This window comes from Sapajus apella, unplaced genomic scaffold (genome assembly GCF_009761245.1).
Source record: "Sapajus apella isolate SASKATOON/1434 unplaced genomic scaffold, GSC_monkey_1.0 scaffold57, whole genome shotgun sequence".
NCBI classification, from domain to species: domain Eukaryota; kingdom Metazoa; phylum Chordata; class Mammalia; order Primates; family Cebidae; genus Sapajus; species Sapajus apella.
In genome coordinates, this window is record NW_022436997.1 from 3,222,471 (window position 1) to 3,244,576 (window position 22,106).

General features: G+C 34.8%; 1 non-coding gene across 1 annotated transcript; it reads right to left on the minus strand.

The window, feature by feature from the left end:
- Positions 1-4,679: 4,679 nt before the first annotated feature.
- LOC116528252 lies at positions 4,680-4,820 on the minus strand. The gene has a single exon (XR_004258945.1). It is a non-coding gene; the product is annotated as a U4 spliceosomal RNA (small nuclear RNA).
- Positions 4,821-22,106: the final 17,286 nt, after the last annotated feature.

A 22,106-nucleotide genomic window follows, 5' to 3' on the forward strand; every position in this document is an offset into this window, starting at 1 on the left:
AACTTCACAAAGAAAGACGGCTACTCATTCACAGGAAAATACTCCTTTTTATTTGAGTTACATACCTTGTTCTCATCTTCCCCCAATTTTATCTCTCTCTGAAGATTTCACTGAAGTATTACAATCAGCTAAAAATAACTACCCTCCATGGACTCACGCTTGGGCAAAGTGAAACTTGAAGAGTATAATCAGAATTTTTCAGCCCTAATGAATCATATCAGTTAATCTGGGACCAAACTAATAGACATAAGAAGTGAGAAATATTTGAACCAATGGCATGCTAGAGCCAGCTGGCATTGCCTTTTTTTTTTTTTTTAACAACTCTTATTTTGGTGACATTATATTAGTAGCTTGAAATTAATCATGATGGGAGTATTTGTACTGCAAAAATTGGCTACTATAGTTTGACTGCTTTTTCCCTTCCAAAACTCATGAGTTGAAAGCTTAATTACCAGTGAAACCATATTGGGAAGAAGGGCTGAATAGAAGGTGTTTATGTCATGAAGACTCTGCCCTCATTAATGGAATAATACAAAAATGAAAGGACTTTCAGCTTTCAGGACTGGTTTCCTTCCCTTCAACTTTTCTGTCATGTGAGAAATAGTGTGTCTACCCTTTAGAGAATGAAGCCATCAATATGCCATCCTGGAAGTAGACACTGGGCCCTCACCAGACACTGAATCTACTGGCATTTTGATCTTCGACTTCCCAAACTCCAAAATTTGTAAGATGTTGAAATTTCTGTTTTTTTATAAATTACCCAGTCTCAGGTACTCTGTTTTAGCAAAACAAAACAGACTAATATATTTGCAAACGCTATAAATTAGTACTTGATCATTTTTTTTCCCAAAGAGTTGATTGATAAATATTTACCAGCACACTATTGACTCATCCATATAGATAAAGGCTCCTTTCTCAATGAATATCTTCAAAAGCAGTCGTGGAAAGAGCACGAGAAACACTCAAAACAACTCTAGAAAGTCCACAGTCACCATATTAGAAAATACAAAGAACTACAGCAAGAATGAGAAGTGGGTTTCAGGTTGGGTAAGGTTACAGATTCACTGTCTTAAACAGAGAAATCTCCTAATGTCTTTATGTCTGAGTTCTATTACCTGTCAAGGGGAAATAATGACTTAACACAAAAGAATACATGTTAAAAGTTAAGAGATTATTTAAAGAAGTTTGACATGCTATGCAAGTGAGCTATTATTAGTAACTCAAGGATTTCAACATCAAAAAAGTATATTCAGACTTCAAAGGCATCGCTAAGTTTTGCCTTCAGCACCATTTTACTTCACCTGAATTCTCTAAACTCCAGTGGCCTAAAGAGAGTTATATGGCTTTCTGTGCATTGGAATTGTAGTATAATGAATCCTTTTGTTTATCCACATGTGTTAGGTATCTCTACATTGGGGTTTGCTGTCTGTTTTGCTATTAACAATGGGAAAGATAATAATTTCTGATATTTTTGCTTGGGAAAGCTAGAAATCTAGCTGCAATTGTTTTTAAACAGCCAGAGAGCACGGCATTGATAATTTTATAATTAAATTAAATTATATTTTACTAAGTAAATTAGAAAGTGCTTTTGTGATGAGTTTTTCTAATTCAGTCCTGGAGAGGAGTTGACACTGTACAGTGAATTGAGGGCCAAATCAGCACTACAACCTGGATCTCCTGGATTTCAGTGCATGGCCTTTTCAAGATAATATGCTATTCTCTCTTTATGTAAAAAGAAAAGTTTTAAAGCAAAATTACAATTGTTTATAGTCAGAATTGTTCGGTCCTCTCTCATTCCTCATCGAAGGCAATGTGCCCTTTAAGGTTCAGTTTGAGTCTCACTTTTTGCATGCAGTTAATCCAGTGACTTAGCACCCCAATGATCCCTTCCATTTCTATGGAAATATAGCAAAATTTTAGGATTATATTCCAGCTTTCAGCCCATATGTGAGTGAATCTCCCTAAGAAGCATGCAGATTCCTTGATAACAAAGAAAATATCTTTTTATCTTTCTGTATTTCTCATGCTATGTGGCATAAAGTCGACCTAGAATAATTTCTATGTGAATACCAGCTAATAGATAAAAGCAAATGTGTGTCAAAAAATCCCTACTTACAGCGAACACATTTTCCAGGTACATTTGGACAAACAGACTATGGAGTTCAAAAACATATGTGGCCCACTCAATATACACATGACGATATGATGTATTTATAAAAGTTTTTTTTTTTAGAGTTAATTTATGTGTACTATATTTGAAGCCAATAGTTTCTTAGAAGGTTCCCCCTATCCACCTGATGGATATCTAATTAGTATGCTTTAAATTTACAAAGTATGAATTAATTGCTGAGAACATTTCTTTGAAGAAATGGTACTAAAACATCTCCTTGAAATAATAAGTTTTGAATTATAAAGATGCTCAGCTAGCCCCTTGCCTCCTTGTCTTGACAGAGGAATATTGTACATTATTTTGTTATGAATTCATTTTTAGTAAAATATTTTAAAAAATAATAATAAGGTGGAAAAACAAAAGCTTTTAAACATAGCAACTCCAATGGCATTTTTTTCCCTGCTGTGACTCAACTGCATTACCCAGTCTGAAAAATATACCACGTGACTGCATATTGGTTTTGAGAACAGAGCTGCTGCTCTCCTGTGCCCGGGATCCGAGTCACTGCAGTTGTCACGAGAATGTTTCTGTGTTCCTAGCTAGCATTGTAATCTAGTCACATCTGGATTTATGTATTAGAAATACAATGTAATGGTCTTTCAGCATGCCTCCATTAATTTTTCGATTCTCCATTATTTATCCATTTATTTATCATTCATCAAATAATTCAGTGTCTCTTGCGGGCATTTAATGTACCAAGGATACTGTTGTAAATGTGACATTCCTCACATGGAACAAATCTAGGCAGACAGATACTAAAGACTCCAGGGAGACATTAAAGACCCCAGTGAATGCTGGGTAGAGAAAATCTGAGTAGGAGTTAGCTGAGAGCAGAATGGTAAGGAGGGATTGGCCAAAACCTGAAATCCTAAAGGTTTCTCCCTCTTTTTGAATTAACTGAAAGCAGATTATATTTCAAGATATTTAATCAAGAGTAAAAGCTGCCATGTAGCACAACTCAATAAACTTTCTACCATGTCTACTATAGCAAATCACCTCAAGTGTTTAATTAATCTAATCATCTCAAAGACCTCAGTAAAATCTTGCAGATATGTGTTGATCATCGGTCTGCTACTTCCTCATGTATCTCAAGGCCTTGGAATATACTCATTCTCCAAAGCTGAAAAACACATTTCTCTGCTTAAAATCAGCCAGAGGCTTCTAATGTGATGTGGAGAAAGCACTGAAATCCTGAGTCCAGCTCCCTTTTCCTCCCGTCTCACTCTGCTCCAGTCATGCACAACTTCTTTCTGTTTCTTGGTAAGGCCACTTTCCTATCAGAAACTTGTGTGCTCTTCCTACACAGCCTGGAATACACATCAGACTGATATCTACATGATTTATAGTCTCACATATTTCAGGTGTCTCCTCAGATGTCACCCCGATATGACAGTTTTCTCACTATCATACTTAAAATAGTCTTTCTGCCTCTTTTTTTCTTCTGCTTTATTTTTCTCTATAACACTAATACCATCTGACATGCCATTTACTTTACTCATTTATCTAATTATTTTGTCCTCCTCCTTCCCCCTGGCATTTGCTATATTGGTGCTGGCAATATTTTGTGTTGTTTCATCACTGAATTTCCATTTCCTAGGATGGTGCTTGTCAACATAGAGATGTTGAGTGAATGAACAGATAAATAAGTGATAGTAATAACAACTTACTTCTACGTTCCTCTCAACTGTAAATATGTGTATTATATACACACATACAAAGGTTTATATTTCATTTTTAATCCTCTAACTTGCTGCTGTAGGAAGTCAGGGACTTGATGACATAATAAAATTTCTTCTCATTTGAAAGGAAGAATCATTATTTTAAAGTAGGAGATTCTCACAGATGATGGTCATGAGTAATTCATTAATCTATCCTTCTACTTTAAACAGAACATGGATATTTAAAAGATATGAGATGATGTTGAACAATGTGTTGCCCTCAGCAATAGAATAAAAATTATTAGTTTAGTTTCTATTACACAGACTTTGAAGAAAAAAAAAAAGCTCACCTAAAGAGAAAATAGAGAAAAATGACAAGTATTAATGTACTATTATAAGTCTCTATTACAAAGACAGGTTTATAGGAAATAAAAAAGCACATAAAGCATGCCACACTCTCATTACTTAAAATAAAACTTTACAGCAGAATTTGCCAGGCAGACTCTTATAACTGTTAGATAATTAAGTAGTGATATTAGAGTTTTTAAATAACTTTTCAAAATTATGAAAATATTCAACCATAAAAACAGAAACAACAATATAATGAAACCTACTGTATCCAACACCCAGTTGAAACAATTATCAACAGTGTGCTGTACTATAGCGTGTTTGGATGTCTTTTAGGGGTGTAAAAAATATAAGCATTTTTTTTATTCTAAAAGACAGTGAAAAAAGGGTCAATATTGTTTAGAATTTTCTCAAAATATGTACTCATTTTCAAAATACCTGAGTCTACATGTTTAATTTATATTTTTTATTTTTTAAATTATTTTTTCTTTTTAATGATGCAGTCTCCATAGAGATTGCCAAAAATTGCCAATGCTGACTATATTTCAAGCCGTCATGGTGGGGTATTGGGAAAAGTTTTCAATTAGCAATAATCGAGCTTCAGATAAACCTCATTGGCTACGATACTGCCACTGGGCAAAGGTACATGTTTAATTTATAAGGACACAATTTAAGAAGAGGCTAAGTTTATTAGACATTTACTATTATTACTCACACTTTCAAAGAATAAGGTGAGTATTGGGGATTTTTGGACACTTGGTCAAGTTTATACAACTAATAATTGAAAGAAGAGAGACATGAACTCATGTTTTCTGACTATGCTCTAAAATTATCCTGCAATTACATATAGTATTTTAATAAGAATTTTATGCAGGATTTTTTCAAGGACTATTTTCTAAATAAATCTATATTTTTCCTAAATTATTTTGCCTTATTTGTTAAATCTGGACATTTATTACATTTACCTTTATGTCATTTTTGCTTATTGTGTGATTATTTTATATGATTATTATAATTTACTCAATAAGAAATCATGTGTTTTACGTTGTATGCACTAACATATGCAGAGATTAGCTAGTATATTTCAAAAATACTTCTGCCATTTTATATTATCATTTGTTAAGTAATAACCCCCCAAACCAACACATAAATATCTCTTCTTTGCACAGAAGATATTATTATCATAAGAAAATTAAAGGCAACTTGATTCTTTGAAAAAAATATATTTTTGTGAACTTCAATATTTCAACCTGTATTAAATAATTCAAACATAAAGTTGTTGGAACTTTAAATTATTCTGAGCCTTGAGAGGAATGAGGCTATGCTGCCTGAGTTATGCAGCATGCAGCTGGGTGACTTTTACTTCTATAAATAACTAGGAAAAGCAAACACACCAGAAATAAGACCCACCCCACTCAGATCACTGCCCCTGTTCATGGAACAATAAAGCAATCTTCCTTGGAATGTAACTAATCGAATCTGTAACCAATCAAATCACTGTCACATATGCACTAGTCTCATATAGGGAATACTGTAAATCTGCTAAAGTTTCTCTTTCTCCGCTAATATAAGTAAAATCTTAACTTCTCCATTTGGAACACTGACCCCATTCCTTTAGAGTTGGTATCTCCTTGGTGGCTATCTTCAAACTTTGTATTAATACTTAAACAAACCCTATACTTAATTATATTTTCTGAATATCATTATTTCAAATTTACCTTTTGGGAACCACAAAGGGACCAGAAGCAAACCTCCAGCAATGTCTACCATTTCAACCACAGGGGGACCCTTGGAACCATCATAAATTACGTTTGTTTACCTAACTTGCTAGTCAACGGGATCTATGGTAAACTTCTTGTATGTTTGAATTCTCATGGCTTCATTGAAGAATTAGACTTTATTTGAACTATACACATTCTTAACTCTTTAGAGTTGATACTAAAAGCTCTACTGTAAGGTAGGAGTTTTGTTTTTTTTCTAGAGATTCACTAATCTAGTCATGAATTTGTGAATTTTACTTTTCTCTGAGGGTAATATTTTATTTGAAATTACCAAGAGTTTTTACAAACTTTTCTTTCCTTCAAAATTTTGGTCAGGGAGAAAACAGTTTCTCTGAAAATAAAATGTAAAGCTTTTCTGGCTTAAGCCAAATATATATATATATATATATATATATATATATATATATATTAAAACTGGCCAGATTCTGAAGTTGGGTTTAGTTAACAAATCTAAACTTTATTTTTGAGTGACCAAAATTAGAAAAGGCTCTCTATGAGAACAAGATAAATCTCAAAGATAAGAGACACAGTTCCTCCCAGCCAAAGGGTACCTTAGGCAACTAAGGTCTCACAGGAGAATTGGAGCTTATTGACAGTGATGTGAATCTGTACTAACAGGGAATACCTCAAGTAGAACATTCAGAGAAGCTTGCTTAATCTGCTAAGCACATATAATGGTTGATCACTGCCTGCCTTAAGCACCCAAATCTCTTGGGACTAATGAGACATGTAAAACAGGAAGAATCAACTCAAGGGGGACACCTTGAGGAGCTGTCCCACAAGTAACACACTGATCCAATACATCTCCTGAGGTCTTATTTATCATTCAAAACAAAAGTCTAAATTGTAGGTAATTGTATTCTCAAGTCTTCTTCTTTGGGAACATATCCACCATTAGAAATACTTGCTGGATTCATGACTAATATTTATTGTGTCTTTTTATGCAGCTATTTTGAAAAATAGTGGCATATACTTTGTGATAACACCAAATTACAATGGCCAAAATGGGGCACATTTGAAACATCTAAACTAGTTTATCTGTGTACTCAGTTAGAGAAAGATGACTCTACAGTAAAATTAAATAAATCAATAACTAGGAGAACTATTTTCAGTGGCATTTAGAAGCTTTAAAAGAGTCTCTGATCAAGTCATTTTCTTGCAAGAGGAAAAGATTATCAAAAAAATTTCTAAATTAAAAACAACTGCTGAAATTTTGCTCCCTTCTTCTGCTTCTCTTTCTTCTTTGTCAGAGCCTGTTTGTTTGAACTTCCCTCCTTCTCCCTCTCTACCTTTTCTGCTATTATGGCTTCATTTCAGAAATGTCATGTATATAGTAGAGGAGAACCTGTCTCAGTTTATTAACCATGGTCAAAAGTAGAAGTTAAAGCCATGTTTAAAGGGTTTCCAGATCCTCTTCAGGCTGCTATTGGATTTGCTAAAGATTTTGCATTAAATATTCTAATTTGTGATCCCAGATTCTCTTATTTATATAAATTGATTCACATGTTAGCATCAGAAAGCAATGCCAAAGATAGGATAGCAAAAGTGAATTAGAGAAATTATTTAGAGTACTTTCATAAATTTTCTGAAGCAGATTGTAAATGTGTACACGATACTGCCAAAGCTTTACAGCACAGTATCTTACTTTTCCAAAGAGGAGTTGATATGAACACAATACAACAATTCTGACAAAATCTTGATGAGCATGTAACGGCATACTATGAAAAATTTGGAGAAAAAATTAAACCATAGTCAGGCCTACCAGACGAAAAAAATGATACTTTTATTTAACTCAAACATTATAAATGAATTAGATGAAGAATTAGCAATTATAATTGAGTTTATAACCTAGTTGAGCTATCTCTCAAACTCAAGATCTAGTTATTTTTTGATTAAATATTCTATACTTGAACCCACAAGAAAAGAAAGAGAAGTTTAAACAGAAAGGAAAAGCAAATAAGATCGTGAGTTTACAACTAAAACAATCGTCTAACTAATTTGTAATACGTAAACAGCCTAATACATTCCAAAACTCAACCAATTCCCTGCATTACAACTGCTACGAAAGGCCTGAACATTTCAGAAGGGGCTATAGAAAGTTAAAGTGGAGAGAACAGCAACAAGCCAAGAAGAAGAAGAAGAAGAATGTTCTCAGAAAATCAAATGGAACTTCTCTTTTCTCTAATGCCTTAGGGGAAAATAAAATTAATTAAAATTTAAATGGCAGAACAAACACAAGCTCTCATTGACACTGGAGCTACTTTATCAGTGATAAAATCCAGCTTATTATAATGCCACATTTCCTGGAGTAAAAGTACAAAAATCACACTGCTATGTGTGTACCTATGTAACAATCTTGCATGTTCTTCACATGTACCCCAAAATCTAAAATGCAATAAAAAAATTTAATTAAAAAAAATAAAATTGAAACAAAAATCAATATAAATGGTAGGTGTAATAAATACTCCCATATCAGAATATAAACCACAATCTACAATTCTTCAGTTTGGTCCCCTACAGAAAATATATATTTTCCTCTTGGTCCCTCAACCTTCATTCATTTGATAGGGAAAGACATTTTAGAAGTTTATCCACATCTCTTTCTCTCAAAAGGGGAAAAGGTATTTATAATTAGAATATAAAGTAGAATTATTACACTTAAAAATGTTTCAATCTCTGATCTTTTTAATTCACAAATTGGAATTCATAGTGTCATAAAGGAAATAAAATCTTTAAATAATAAAACATTACAAGACCTATGAAAATAATTCCTTGTTAGTTGTGATCAAAATCTTTAATTAACGTTGGGAAAATTATCTTACTTACCCCAATTAAAATTCAAGTAATTCTACCAAAGCCTCTTCTGACCCTTAAAAAATACTCTAGATCAGAGGCCTTGGAAGAGATAAGACCTATAATTTTGCATTATTTAAAAGGAAGCTTGATTATTCTCTGTACAAGCTTAGCTCATGTAACATTTCAATAATTCTGATAAGAAAATCAAATGGTAGAGGCTAAAGGTTTGTACAGGATCTGAGAAAAATTACAACATAATCATTGTTAACATTCAGTAGTACCAAACCGTCCTATGTTTTTGACTGTTATCCCAACAAGATGAATTCTTTACTGTGATGGTTAATATTATCAACTTGACTGGATTGAAGGATGCAAACTATTATTTGTGGGTGTCTCTGAGAGTTGTCAGAAGAGACTAACATTTCAATCAGTGGACTGGGAGAGGAAGACCTACCCAAATTGAGGGTAGACACCATCCAATTGGCAGCCAGCACAGCTAGAAAAAGCAGGCAGAAGAAGGTGAAAGATGCCAATTTGCTGAGTCTTTCGGCTTTCACCTTTCTCCTGGACTGAATGCTTCCTGCCCTTGAAAGTCAGACTCAAAATTTTTCAGCTTCTGGCCCCTTGGACTTACGCTAGTGGTTTGCCAGGGACTCTTGGGCGTTCAGTCAAAGGTTGAAGGCTGTACTGTAGCTTCCACACTTTTGAAATTTTGGAACTTGAATTGGCTTCCTTGCTCCTCAACTTGCAAACGGCCTATTATGGGACTTCATCTTGTGATCGTGTGAGTCAATTCTCCTTAATAAACTCCCCTTTTTATATACATCTATCTTATTATGTCTGTTTCTCTAGAGAACCCTAATACATTTACCATAATAGTTCTATCTAGTGCATTCTTTAGCATTCTTTCAGATAAAAATAATTTATTTTGACATTCACTTGGGCAGTTAGACAATATGTATGAATAGTTACACATCAAGGATATAGTGATAGCCCAATTTATCTTTAACAAATATTAAAAATAGACCATTCATGTCAAATTCCCTAAGAAATCCACATTGATACAGTATAGAGATAATTCACTTCTTCTCTGCTCAGGGGATAAGCAGGCCTCCATAGAGGATGAAATTTATATATTATGACACTTAACTTCAAAGGGACACAAGGTCTTGAAGAAAAAACCTGCAGGTTTGTCCAAAAAAAGTTAGATGTTTAGGGCACATAATACCAAAGGAAGGTCTTTTTATCAATCTGGATAGAATAAAAAGATCGGCTTTTCCTGCCCCTAAAACTAAGTAACAATGAGAAGAATTTGAGAGTTGGTGAGACACTGCAGAATATTTAATTTCAAACCTCATCCTAAAAACTCAAACTCTATATATTCTTTTAAAACAAACTAGGCCAGGACTTGCGGAATGGACAGAGGAAAATCAGTTAACACTGGAAATACTTAAAACAAGTCTTACAGATACTTCAATATTAGGACATCCAAAAAATAATATTTTCATTATTTGTTCAAGAAAATCAGGGAGAGATCTTAGGCATTCTGCCTCAAAAACATTGAGATCAAAATAGACCTGTGGAATACTATGGTTAACAATTGGACCCTGTGGCTAAAAGATTGCCACCTTGCATGAAAGCAATAATTACTTCCCTATGAATAAAAGTCACTGAACAAATTGTGATGAAATCTCCCCTCGCTGTCTTTATTCCACATTCTAAGGAAGCACTTCTAAATTCCCATCACACTGGACACTCTTCAGGTAGTAAACTGGCTTCTTATAAAGTTCTTTCTGCTCCCCTATTACATTCTTCAAATACAATAACCCAAATTTTACCACTCATCTACCCCTGCTTTCAGAGGAAATGTAACATCATTACATGATCTTAACTGACCAGCTTCTCTCACCCAGGATGCACCTATAAGAAACTCTCTTTACTAATGCTGATGTTGTTTGGTTTACAGATGGATCCTACTTAAAGGGTGAATATGGAATTTAACATGCAAGTTATGCTAGAGCATCTTTGAGGAAATAGAAAATTCTTATCTTCTGGGAACAACCACATCTCAACAAGCAGAGTTAATAACATTAATTAGAGCCTGCCAGTTGACAAAATGAATAATTGTTAATATTTATATAGACAGCAGATATGCTTTTGAAGTAGCTTATGACTTTGAGGTGCTATGAAAATTAAGATTTTTTTTACTTCTTCCTATAAGTCCATACAAAATGGACATCCTGTTTCAAAATTACTAGAAGCTGTATTATTGCCAAAATCATTAACCATTGTTAGATTTCAGGCCAAAGACAAACACCCTAGAAAGCAAAGATAATCAATTAGCAACTAGTACAGCAAAATGAGCTGCCCTTTGTATATTTGAACAAGAAAATCAAGCCATTTTAGATTTCAAGGAAGCACTTGATTTTGATAAAAAATTAATCCAAAGCCCCCAAAATAGAACAAGGAAATTGAGAAAGTAAAGGGAGAAACAACTAAAAAACAAAAAGTTCTCCTCTTAGACTGTGTGATGGTATGAACCAAATGGTCTGTCCATACCTCCATCCCAATTACCATCATCTTTCTTAATGTGTATGTGATTTAACTCACTGGAGCCTTGATGAGATGATTGCTTGGGGTAAACGATATTACTAAAAACCTTCTTCATTTGTTGCTTATAAGGCATACAATTATTATCATCTCTGCACAAAACATAATCCAGGGAAACCTTTACATCATTAGCAAAGTCACTTTTCTTTATAGGATGGCCCTTCCACAGTGTGGCAACTAGATTTTATTCAACTACTGCCATCACGAGAATACAAATATGTCCTAGTGATGGCTTGTATATTTTCTCATTGGGTAGAAGCATTTTCATGCAAAACAGCCACAGCCTTAGTGGTAAGTAAAATTCTCTTAAAAAAAATTATTCTAATATGAGGAAGTTCCCTAAACTTTATACAACAGAAGTATTCATTTTACTGGACAAGTAATCTAGTCAGTATATGATACCTTGCCCATTCTTCAACTTTTCCATTGTGCTTATTATCCCTAATCATTTGGGTTAGTGGAAAACACAAATGGAGCAATGGAAACTCAATCTGCAAAATTAAGGCTTTTACAATTCCTTGGCCAAAAGCTCTTTCATTAGTTTGCTTAAACTAAGATTGATCCCTTTTGGTAAATACCAAGCATCTCCATTTGAAATTGTAACAGTCTGATCTATGAAATTGTCTCCAGTAAATTGTGAATCTGTGATATCAAAAGAGGATATGTTATATAAATGCAGTGGCCTGATGAGGCAGCTAACTCAAACCTGTAATTTAGTAGAAGACTCTTTACACAATAAACTTATAGTAGATGAGAAACTCAAACTCTAACCAAGAGATTTTTGTCTATCAGAAATAGCATATTTTAAAGTATTGTTTCTAACAAAGGTGGAAAAGACCTTATTATATGCTCCTAACCAACCGTTGTGCTGCTAACCTAAAAGGAATTAATTCCTGGATATACATCACCCATTTAAAGAAAACTGCTTTGTCTGCTTGGACTTCATCTCAAACCAGTAATTTAAATTTCTCAAAGAAACAAAAAAGATGAGAAAAAGATAACATCTGAAGTAGTCAGCTTTCCCAAGACAGGAGACCAGGTCTCCATCTAAATGAATGCTTAATATTAATAATAATTAATTTCAGTAATATTTTTCTTTGCAAATTATTACTAAATTTATTTTTTCCCTAGTTCTTATGTTTCATTGCTACTATCACCAGTTCTTATGCCTTTGTTGCCCATAAAACAAATCTTTTTTTTTTGCAATTGGCTCTGGAGTATACTAATGGATTAAAGAAAAAAAAAAAAAAAAAAACTGTTGGATATGCAGCCACATGTTCCTTTCCAGTGTTACTAGCCTACCATGGTGGTAGGCCAAGAATGAGATTGGATAGAATATCAGAAGTATATCTGTGTATCTTAGGAATAGTCATTGGTGCCTGTGATGGTTAATACTGAATGTCAACTTGATTGAAGGATGCAAAGTATTGGCCCTGGATGTGTCTGTGAGAGTGTTGCCGAAAAAGATTAACATTTGAGTCAATGGGCTGGAAAAGGCAGACCCACCCTTAATCTGGGTAGATACCATCTAATCAGCTGCCAGCGCAGCCAGGACATAAAGCAGGCAGAAAAAACATGAAAAGCCTATACTGGTTTAGCCTTCCAGCCTTCATTATTCTCCTGTGCTGAATGCTTCCTGCCCTTGAACATCAGACTCCAATTTCTTCAGCTTTAGAACTCTGGCTTCCTGTCTCCTCAGCTTGCAGACAGCCTATTGTGGGACCTTGTGGATCCTGTCAGTTAATACTACTTAATAAACTCCCATATATATATATATGCAGCCACATATATATGGGAGTTTATTAAATATATATGGGAGTTTATTTAGTGTGTGTGTATATATATATATATATATATATATATATACATACTATTAATTCTGTCCCGCTAGAGAACCCTAATACATTGCCTAACATAAATATGACAAAATAATGTGCATCACTGGCTTTTTAAAAAATGTTACTTTATGTTCCAGGATACAAGTAAAGAATGTGTAGGTTTGTTACATAGGTATATGTAATTCCATTGATGGTTTGCTGAACGTATCAACGTGTCATCTAGGTTTTAAGCCCCACATGCATTAGCTATTTGTCCTAAAGCTAGCCCTCCCCTGAGCTCCTACCCCCAACAGGCCCCAGTGTGTGTTGTTTCCCTCCCTGTGTCCATATGTTCCCATTGCTCAACTCCTACTTTTGAGTGAGAACATGCGGTATTTGGTTTTCTGTTCCTGTGTTAGTTTGCTGAGAATGATGGTTTCAGGTTCATCCATGTCCCTGCAAAGGACAGAATTTCATTCATTTGTATGGCTGCGTAGTATTTCATGGTGTATATGCACCACGTTTTCTTTATCCAGTCTATCATTGATGGGCATTTGGGTTGGTTCCATGTCTTTGCTATTGTAAATAATGCTGCAATAAATATACATGTGCATGTATCTTTATAGTAGAATGATTTATATTTCTTTGGGTATATACCCATTAGTGGGATTGCAGGGTGAAATAGTATTTCTGGTTCTAGACCTTTGAGGAATTGCCACATTGTCTTCCACAATGGTTGAACTAATTTACATTCCCATCAACAGTGTAAAAGTGAACCTATTTCTCTACAGTCTAGCCACCATCTATTGTTTCTTGACTTTTTTAAAAATTGCCATTCTAATGCTAATGATATCCCTCCCCTAGCCCCCCACCCCACCGACAAACCACAGTGTGTGATGTTCCTCTCCATGAATCCATGTGTTATCACTGTTCAGTGACCACTTATGAGTGAGAACATATGGTGTTTGGTTTTCTGTTCGTGTGTTAGTTTGCTGAGAATGATGGTTTCCAGCTTCATCCATGTCCCTGCAAAGAACATAAACTCATCCTTTTTGATGGCTGCATAATATTCCACGTGTATACCTATGTAATAAACCTGCACATTCTGCACATGTATCCCAGAACTTAAAGTATAATAAAAATAAAATGAAAAAAGAAAAAAAATTGCCACTCTGACTGGAATGAGATGGTATGTCAATGTGGCTTTGATTAGCATTTCTCTAATGATCAGTGATATTGAGCTTTTTTTCATGTTCGTTGGCCACATAAATGTCTTCTTTTAAGAAGTATCTGTTTATATCTTTTGCCCACTACTTTTTGGGGTTATTTTTTTCTTGTAAAGTTGTTTAAGTGTCTTGTAGATTCTGAATATTAGATCACTGTCAGATGGGTAGATTCCAAAAATTTTCTTCCATTCTGCCAGTTGCCTGTTCACTTCGATGATAATTGCTTTTTCTGTACAGAAGCTCTTTGATTTAATTAGATCCCATTTGTCAATTCTGCCTTTTGTGGCAATTGCTTTTGGTGTTTTTGCCATGAAGTCTTTTCAGATGCCTAAGTCCTGAATGGTATTGCTTAGGTTTTCTTCTAGGATTTTTATGGTTCTGGGTTTTACATTTAAGTCTTTAATCCATCTTGAGTTAATTTTTGTATAGGGGTAAGGAAAGGGTGCAGTTTCACTTTTCTGTATATGGGTAGCCATTTTTCCAGTATCAATTATCAAATAGGCAATCCTTTTCCCATTGCTTGTTTTTGTTCACTTTGTCGAAGAGCAGATGGTTGTAGATGTGTGGTGTTATTTCTGAGGTCTCTGTTCTGTTACATTGTTTGCTATGTCTGCTTTGGTACCAGTACTGTGCTGTTTTGGCTTCTGTAGCCTTGTAGTATAGTTTGAAGTTAGGTAGCATGATGCCTCCAGTTTTGTTCTTATTACTTTGTCTTTGCTATGCAGGCTCTTTTTTGGTTCCATATAATATTGAAAGTAGTTTTCTGCAAAGTAATTCGGTGAAGAATGTCAGTGGTAGTTTGATGGGAATAGCATTGAATTTATAAATTACTTTGGGCAGTATGGTCATTTTCATGATACTTATTCTTCCTACCCATGAGGATGGAATGTTTTTTCATTTGTTTTTGTCCAGTCTTATTTCCTTGAGCAGTGGTTTGTAGTTCTCTTTGAAGAGGTCCTTCACATCTCTTGTTAGCTGTATTTCTTTTTTTAGAAATTACATCACTGGCCTTTTAATAATACTTTACAAATCAAAGGACATGGGAAGATCTTTCAGGTAAAAGAGATCCATTTGTTAGCTTGAATGCTGATGCTTCCTCAGCTGAGAGATAAGACAACTAGATTTTCGGAGAGTATAACAAAAATGTGGGACAGTTTCATCTTACCTTTTTTGGGGGGAGGGGTCAGTTTAGTCAGCTCTCCTCTTTATACTGGAAGCAAAAGAATCACACCAAAGTTATATATCTCATTGCATACCCTGTGAATGATGTGTCTATGCCATTATATTACAAAGTACTGATTGGCATGTCACTGAATGGGCACAGCAACTGCGTATTTATTGACTAGTTCCAAATGAAACATCTTGCCTATGCAGCACCAATCTATGACTATGGTTATCCCCAGGATGGTTCGAATGGTGCTCTTTTGTTTTGCCTGGTCCCAAAGTTAAATTGTTTATACTCTTTTAAAGCCTACAAGTCTTCCTCATTCACAGTCTCATTGGGTTCATTTTGTATTCCATTGGTATGATCATTTAGCTTCCATCTTTTTGTCACAAGTGGGTATTGAGAACATCATTTGTCATGTAGAGACCCTAAGCAATTACACACAAAAAGGGCCCTACGTGATAGCAGCATGGGTATTATGTTACCAAAAAATGATGTTGCTCTTATGAGAAAGGTGGTATTACAGAACTGTATGGCTTTAGACATATTCATTGCAGCTAAAAGGTGAACCTGCACAATCACAAGGACTAAGTATCATATCTCAAATAAATCAGATAACATTACCAAACTAATGGCTGATATGAAAACCCAAATAAATAACCTTTCAGATCTGATATGATTCGGCTGTGTCCCCACTCAAACCTCATCTCAAATTGTAATCCCCACATTTCAAGGGCGGTCCCTGTAATCCCCACATGTCAAGGAAGGGAGGTGACTGGATCACGGGGGTGGTTTCGCCCATGCTGTTCTCATGATAGTGAGGCAGTTCCCAGGAAATCTGATGGTTTTAAAAGTGTGGCACTTCCTCACTTGGTTGCTTTTCTCCCTCCTGCCACCTTGTGAAAAAGCTGCCTGCTTTCCTTTCACCTTTCCTCATGATTATAAGTTTCCTGAGGTCTTCCCAGTCATGCAGAATTATGAGTCAATTAAGCCTCTTTGCTTTATAAATTACCCAGTCTTGGGTATTTTTTTACAGCAGTGTGAAAATGGACTAATACAAGATCTGACACCCTCTCTAAACAGTAGGCTAAGCAGTTGGTTTGGATCTTAGGGAATTTGATGACAGAAGCTACTATTTTTCCCAGAGTTACGATTATTTGCCATGTTTTATCCTATTTTTTTGTCTTTACTGCTGCTGTAGGATTTGTTCAAAATGCAGTCAGTGTACAACTAAATAAACTAAAACGATGGTTGCTCAAAGAATTACATTAATTGAATTACGTTAATTGAAGGTGCAATCATCAATGTGCAGCCTGACTCAGGTCACAAAGTTACTCCCTTCATGTTGCTTTATATCTGGCCTATATCCCATGATATGGTTTGGCTGTGTTTCCACCCAAATCTCATCTTGAATTCACACATGTTGTGGGAGGGATCCAGTGGTCCAGTGGGAGGTAGCTGAATTATGGGGACGGGTCCGCCCCATGTTGTTCTAGTGGTAGTGAATAAGCCTCATAAGATCTGATGGTTTTATCAGGGAAAGTTTCCCTGCATAAGCTCTGTCTTTGCCTGCCACCATCCATGTGAAACGTGACTTGTTCCTCCATGCCTTCTGCCATGATTGTGAGGTCTCCCCAATCACGTGGAACTGAGAGTCCATTTAACCTCTTTTTCTGCGTAAATTACCCAGTCTTGGGTATGTCTTTATCAGCAGCATGAAAATGAACTAATACATCACATCAGCTTTATTACCAGAATAATTCAACTGCCATGGGATATGATATTCTGGGAATGAGCATTCCTAGTAACATGGGACTAAGCTCTTCAACATAAAAGGGACAAAATTGCTTGAGTTTATGATGTTTTCTTCAAAAGATCTTAATGAAAATGGGGAAATGTGAAATTAAATAATTCAAGCTTGATTAAATAATTCACCTGTAAAGCTGCTGGAACTTTAAATTATTCTGAACCTTGAGAAGAATGTGTCCATGCAGCTGAGTTACATGGCATACAGGTGCAACTTCTATCTTTTTTTCTCTGCAAATAATTAGAAAGACCAAACAACACCAGAAATAAGAGCCCCACAGATCACTGCCTCCACTCAGGGAATAGTAAAGTAATCTTCCTTGGAATGCAGCAATCTGTAAGCAATCAAATTGCTGTAATGTATGTAGTGGTCTCATCTAGAGAATGCTGTAATTCTGCAAAAGTTTCTCTGTATCTGCCTATATAAATGAAACTTTCACTTCTCCACGTAGGAATGCTAACTCCATTCATTTAGAATTGATGCTTCCTGGCTGGCTATTCCCAAGTTTTGCTCTCAAATAAGCTCTATACCTAATTATATTTTCTGAATCTCATTAAAGGTTGACATTTGAAACAACAAGAACCATAAATACACAAATGTCTTCTTTATTGTTTTCCACTTCAGGGTCATTGAAACATAGGAAACAGAAGCTTTAGTATGTTGAAATGACAAGCTAACCACAGACCCTTCCAGTCAAAAAGACCAATAGTCTTGAAGGAATCTAGATTAATGAATCTGAAAATTCTGGTATTATTCTGTGGTTTTTATATTTAACCTTGGATTATGAAATTTATTAAAAATGAAGCATTGGGTTTTGCATATACACAAAAGATAGGAAAGTTAAACCAGATGATAAAGTTATAAACTCATTAAAAATGAAGAAAGAATTGCATTCATGCTTCCAGTTGGTTGAATTCAAGAAGATAGAATGCAAACACTTCTTGGATGTTTGAAAAAGTTTTGAGAAAAATAAAAAACATATTGGCTAGGATGGTTTAATTTCCCTGGTGAGTTATATTATGATTCAGTAACTGTGAGTCCTACAGTTATGGGCTGAATTGTTTCCCCTCAAAATCTGTATGTTGAAACACCAATTCCCACTCCCTCAGAATATGACTATTTGGAGCAGAGTCGTTAAAGGGGTGATGAATCTACTAAAAGACCATATGGCTGGCCCTAAACCAATCCAATTGGTGTCCTTACAGGAAAAGGAGAGTTGAATACACAAAGACACTGTTAATGTACACACAAAGAGAAAGAGTATATGATGACACCCCAAAATATGACACTGTGACATGCTAACTACAGAAAAAGCCTCACGTTCTCTCTGATCTTCCTCCCTTCCCTTTTCCATCCTTTGTTTCTCCCAAAACACAGGATGAGGCTGTTTTCTGAAGTTCCTGTTATCTCTCTAGGAACCAGAACCCACAAAAGTAACAAAACTGCCTGCCTTCAGCAACCTGAAATCTCATTATTTATATAGAAGGGAAGACTGAGGAATTCAATCACACCTAAACCATTTTTTTCTTACAAGATAGATGGCTCATCTTGGGCTCAGTCAAATTCCAAATAGAATCATTTACAAGTTGATTTTTGTCTTCTAGTTTTATTCATTTTTCCTGAAAATCATTTATCCCTATAATCCCCATCTCTCCTCTCCTCAATGAAGTATTTACATGTCAACTATCTGGCCCTCCTTTGAGTTTTTATATTTTCTATGATGTCCATGTACACATGCACATGTAATAAATTTATCCTTTTCTCTTGTTAGCGTATCTTTTGTTAAAGGAGTGTCAGTCATGAACCTTTGCAATAAAAAATAAAAAGATCACACCCTTTTACTACGTTGCCCTAGCAAAGGCATCGACCTACTTTTTTAATGAAATTCAGATAACTGTTGAAGTGTTTAAGGTTGAACTGATATTTGTTCCACTTTGCTTTCTGCTGCAGAAATATTGTTTTGCCAAAGAAGTATAGGTTTTGTAGTAAGTATTTAACTTAAAATATTCTCAGAATATCTTTCAATTTTTTTCAGTTTAGCATTATCATATATAGGTGCAGAAAGATCTTACCCTGTCAACTCTGTCCCACTTTTTTAGATATTCAGGGTCTCATTTCCTTTCCTTGAGTTTAGAAGTGACTTGGATGAATGTCTGTAATGGAATATATTATTGTCTATACGCATAACCAGAAAGATTTAAGGAATGTTGTACAGCATGAAGTACAGCACACCTGCAAAGAGAAAGCTTCATTAGGTGTTAGTGAGGGAAATAACCTATATAGCCTTTGGACATAGGAATGGGAGGTTCACCAGGTAGTGAAAGCCAGAGGCAACACCCCCTTTTCAGGGTCAGCTACTGACTTTTCTTAAGCAGAGATATTCTTGTTTCCAGGCTATCTTCTTCAGGTGGCATCTTTTTCTCATCCCAATCCCCTTATCTAACTTTCTTTCCAATGCATTCATTTCTCCCAGAATTGCCTTTACATTCTTCTTTGCCTTTTGCTTCCTTTTACCCTTTTCTGAAAGGCCACTTTCCTCGGGTATTTTCTTAGTGGATTTTGTGAATCTGCTGAATTCAGGGACTAAATTATTAGTTATCACATAGCTCAAAGGCAGACAGTGTTAGGTCTTCAAATCCCCAAAAGAAATGAAAATAATTACTTAGATTTCATTGTCTGTTGCAGCAAATAAGGAGGGGAAAACCAGGAGATCAATTTACATATCAAAACAATTTTAACATTAATATTCTATATAAGCTTTTGCCTATATGGTGTAATTTCAGCAAAAATAGAAAAATTCCTGCAATCTTGTTTTACATATTTTTCCTGCATTGACTTTAAATGCTTTAATTTAATATGTATCTCTTTGCAATATTTTCTTTTAATAGGCAACCTTTTTGAACGGAGAAAAAAGGGAGAAAAGGAGAATTGATTAGTCAGCCTAACATTTCTAACATCATAACGGTAACAAATTTATCTGAAAGGGTGGTTGCAAAGACAAGCTATCTGTCACAAAGCTTGACTTACGCTCTATCTCACGTACACATGCACACACAAACATGCACATGTGTACACACATGCATGCACACACACACATGCCCACGTGATTCCCTACCACATACCTAAAACATCCTGAGTGAATAAAGTCCCTAAAGGCAAAAAGTCACTTTTCTGGGAGAACTTGAACTTCAGAGTTAACAATACACACTTTTGCTACTTTGCTACTCATTATGCTGGCTGTAGTGTAAAGAAAAGTTGATATAACTTTTAATAAGAGAACTTATGTTCTTACTTTCTCAACTGATATCTGTGCAAACTGGGCAATAATTTATTAGAGGATTCGGACATAAATATTGCAAAATCACTGCCCGCCACTGACAAGTTAGTCTCAGCTGTCTCCTACAGGACAGTGAGTATATTATAGTAAGGAAGTTAAGCTTTCCTTAGTGAGATCGTTCATTCACTCAATGATACTGAGCACTTACTAGGTGTCAGGTACTGTTACTGGCAGAGAGGCTACAGTAATAAAATATGCAACGTTCCTGGTCCATACTTGCTGGGTTCCCCCAAACTGGCCCAACCACCTAGTTTATTACAATTAAGTCATACACCTTTCAATCCAATCATGTTTCTCCACAACTACTCCATTAGAATTAGCATTTGAACTAGTATAAAAATATAGTTTTTCCTCAGTCTTTGGTTCTATATTTTTGAAGGCTCCCTGTGTCACATAAGACTAGATCATGCCAGTATTTCATATAGATCAAGATTCTGCTTTCAACTGTGGCTGTAAAAGAAATTTTGTGCTAAGATAGATATGTTTGTTTTTCACAGTGTCAACCTTATAACCTTAGAAACAATCCCTAATAAATATTGTTTGGCCTGTATTTTAGAATTATTTTTATTCTTTTTTAAAACAGACAAATTGCAATTATATACATATACAGTATAAAATACGATGTTTGAAGTATATATACATTATAGAATGGCTAGATCAAGCTAATTAACATATGTATTACTTCATATACTTATTTTTTACAGTAAGAATACTTAAAATCTATTTTCTTGGTAATTTTCAAGTATAAAATACATTGTTGTTAACTACTGTCACCATGTTGTACAATTGATCTCCTGAATTTATTTGTTTAAATAAAATTTTATATCCTTTGACTTCTAATAATCTTGACTACTGCCCAACTAATTAAGCATCTATCATACATAAATTTATCTTAATATAGTTGTAATCTTCTTATATTTTTCACTTGGATTACTATGTTTTTCCACAGGCTAATAAATCACTATTTGACTAACTTTTAAAAAATACTTTGCTAAATTAACTTGTTATGCTTTTCCCTCCCTTATTACCCTGATATTCATTTTAGGAATGTCAGCCATGAACCTTAAATATTTTTAAATGTTCACACCCAAAGTATACTTCTAGGAGTGGATTTATTGGATCATATGATATCTCATTGGTTAACCTTAAAAAAAAAAAACAGCAGACTGTTTTTCAAAGTGATTGTACCATTTTATATTCCCATCAACAATGTATGACAGTTTCAATTTTTCTACATCCTTACCAATGCTTGTTATACTCTGTTTTAGATTATAGCCATCCTATTGAGTGAGAAGTAATATCTCATTTTGGTTTTGATTTGCATTTGTCTCCTGGCACGTGACCGAGCATCTTTTCATGTACTTTTTGTTCATGTATTTTCTCTAGTGAAA